The sequence below is a fragment of the Etheostoma spectabile genome, chromosome 24 (assembly GCF_008692095.1).
Source record: "Etheostoma spectabile isolate EspeVRDwgs_2016 chromosome 24, UIUC_Espe_1.0, whole genome shotgun sequence".
Lineage (NCBI taxonomy): Eukaryota > Metazoa > Chordata > Actinopteri > Perciformes > Percidae > Etheostoma > Etheostoma spectabile.
Genome location: NC_045756.1, coordinates 13,476,184 through 13,479,418, shown reverse-complemented (window position 1 = coordinate 13,479,418; position 3,235 = coordinate 13,476,184). Strand labels below are relative to the sequence as shown.

Sequence of the window (3,235 nt, the reverse complement as noted above, 5' to 3'; positions counted from 1 at the left end):
AAAGTCACAAATGACTCCAAATAAGATGATTTTTTTGCGAATTTTGACCACCAGGCGGTTTACTCAAAACATAATCATACAATTCTTTGTAGTTGCGGTTTTGTCTGGACTGCCCTGATGAACCGTGCAGTGTTTCATGACGAGGATAGCATAATTAAAGCTTGCATATGGGGAGAATGATTTAGTCTAGATCATTTATTTTTTTGAACCAATAGCCAACCCTCGTTGAACGGTAACCAACAAGCAGGCAGCGGAGTCGCAGTTCACCAGTCCAGGGTGCTCCGTCGTCCTTTTCGCTCTCCGCTTCCAGTCTCGCAGCCACGCGATTAGCGGCCATATCCCTGATGGCTCATGTTGGGTGCACTGTGGTAGACGTGTGCAGCCACTTTTCCGCAACCGACACAAGTCTGCAGCTGTCTGAGCCTGACAACGTCACAGGTGTGTGTCTACTACTAAGGTGGAGGCTGGGGGTGTAGCCTTGACCAACTGCCACTTTGTTTGTTTGAAAGCCATGATGTCACTCTCTCATGGGTGGGCCAAATTCTCTAGGTGGGCAAAGCAGAGAAAGGGGCGGTAACCTTGCTTCCTTATGACCTCATAAGGGGCAAGATTACAGATCTGAGCTTTCATTTTCTCAAAAGCAGAGCAGGATACCCAGGGCTCGGTTTACACACATTTCTAGCCACCGGGGGACCATAGGCAGGCTGAGGGAACTCCTATTAATGTTAAAAAAACTCAAAGTGACATTTTCATGCCATGGGACCTTTTAAACTGTTTATTAACCGATTAGTATTAATCAGTCAAAATTTTTATTATCGGTAACGGTTAAACGTTTAATCATTAACACCCCTAATTGCAAAAGTGCAATTACAAAATGAGCAAGGCAATAATGCAGACAAATAACAAACACATGAGAAGTACTCTGATTTTAATAGCATCAATTGAGTGCTACATTAACAAAACAAAAAAATATGTAGCATGCGTTTAGCTTTTTCTGTGTTGTGGAGATAAAAGGAACTGCCCTCTGTTGATTCAAAGTCCAATGGAAATCCTATTCAGTCCTCCTTTTTTACAGGCAATAATACATGGAAATAAGTTTAAGTAAATAAATACATGTAAGTAAATAAACATGGGCAGTCAGTGTCAGTTGTTAGCAATGGTATTGCTATAAGGTTAGGTATGTTTAGATGAGGTTTAATGGGCTTCAGCTAATTGGCATTGTAGTGTTTAAGAAATGCAAAGATTAACCGTCAACTATTTTGATCATTTTTTATTTAAAAAAAGTCAAAATTCTGATTCCTGCTTCTCAAATGTGGATATTTTCTAGTTTCTTCACTCCGCTATGACAGAAAACTGAATTTCTTTAAAATATTTTCATTTATACAATTCATCCCAAATCATCAGACCATGCTTTCCTTCTCTCTGTATTTAAATACACACAGATACTAGTGAATAAACACCATCATTTAAAAGTACTCTAATATCGGATGATACGACAGAGTTAAATGCTGTGATTAGGTTTATGTGTTGCTAGTTTTTTTTAAATTTGCTTCTAAAGAGAAAAAAAACTCCATGAGTTAAAGCCCAACCCAAGAAGTGGTTTCAAAAAAATAAGATGACATCTACTTCTATGTCCTGTGTAACCCACATTTAGTATATATTTACCAGACAGCAGTGTTGAGCCAGCGTGGCCTAGCTGGAAATACCTAGAGAGTACTGTAGCGGGTATTGTTTGGAGCAGGACAGCCAATGGGACAATGCTGGAAACACTGCTTGCACTTCTGCTGGCCTGGGTTAGTTTAAGGGGTTCTTTGGCTTTTCCGGCTTATAACAGACGCACAATGTATGCAAATAGTTATTGTTGTTGATCTAAATTCTTCTAAAACAGGGTGTTTTTCTGCCTCACCACTTCAGTGAACTGGTCTAATTGCTGGTGTTCGAGACAGTTCTGTATCGATTAGTGACGCACTTGACTTTTTATTGAGGTTTATACTGTTGATATGGCCCACCTGTAACTAAATGCTTTTTGAGTAGCTTTTCTGATCTCATATGTAGACAGTATATAAAGAATGGCGTTGCAATGCACTTCCATCTTGTAATTTTGGAGCCAGAGTCTGCGCAGTAGTAATCGGGCGTTGGGGCCGTGGTATCAAAGTCCCGCCCATATCAATCACAGTTGTCAATCATTAAGTTTCAGCCTGTTATTGTAGCATCAAATAACTAACAAAAAACAATCTTATCAGAAAAATGAACAATTGAACAAACCTCAGCGTAACAAGAACTACCTTAATAAAATATTTCCCTTTTTCTAACATGGAGGGGGAGGGGCTTATGACCTATGCCAGACTCAGCCACCAGGGGGCAATTGAGATGTTTTGGCATCACTTAACTGGTGTGAATAAAAGTCAGCATGAATGCCGAATTGTGAACAATTTTGAAAGATGATGGCATTTCAAATTTATGTTTAGTACTGTATAGTTAAGAGTCATCTCAAAAAGGGCAAATTGAAGGAGTGGAACCAAACTGCCAAAAAAAGTCAGAGATACTAGAATTTAACAGACCACGTTGACGCACATTAATTATGCATAAATTATCACCTTTCTTTTTTCTCAACACAGACTCCTGGACAGAGCAGAGGATCAAAGAGTGCTTGGACATGAAACACAGCAGTAAGGATTTTCTTCACATCTTCACGCTGCTATTAGGCCTTAAATCTCTAAGACAACAGGCCACACACGCACACGCATACACAGAATCAAAGGCATTTCTCCTGTGCAGCGGCCAACCCGGTGGGTTTGTTTAAGGCTCTCTGTCACAGCAAGCTGTCAGGTCTACTGAAGCTCGGCCTTACAGACAGGGCAGGGACTACACTGACACACAGACATGCGTGGATACAGTTCATATTTACAACAGCGAGCTATGGCACATGTATTGTTAAGTGCTCAGAAACACGCAGAAATAGTTAACAGTACTTTATTTAAATGGAAAGTTTGTCTTTCTGTAAAGATCAACTTTGTAAATTAGATTTGGGCTCACCATAAAATAAGCTCAGTAATCTCTTGGGAAATGACAATTTTCTGAAAGCCTCAAATTCTCTTCAGACTCAGAAATGGCACATCCTCATTGTGGGACTGGCTCTAGTGGCTGTACTTCTGCCCAAGGCTTAATTTTGGAAAAGAAACTTCAGATATCGTATTAGGGGACCACTAAGGTCTATATAAAAGAGACTTCAGAT

General features: G+C 40.0%; 1 long non-coding RNA gene across 1 annotated transcript; it reads right to left on the bottom strand.

Annotated features, from left to right (window-relative positions):
- Nucleotides 1-909: 909 nt before the first annotated feature.
- On the bottom strand, nt 910-1,401 carry LOC116673788 (uncharacterized). The gene is made up of 2 exons (XR_004327880.1): nt 1,114-1,401; nt 910-1,051 (listed from the first exon to the last, which is right to left on the bottom strand). It is a non-coding gene; the product is annotated as an uncharacterized LOC116673788 (long non-coding RNA).
- Between the last annotated feature and the right edge of the window lie 1,834 nt (nt 1,402-3,235).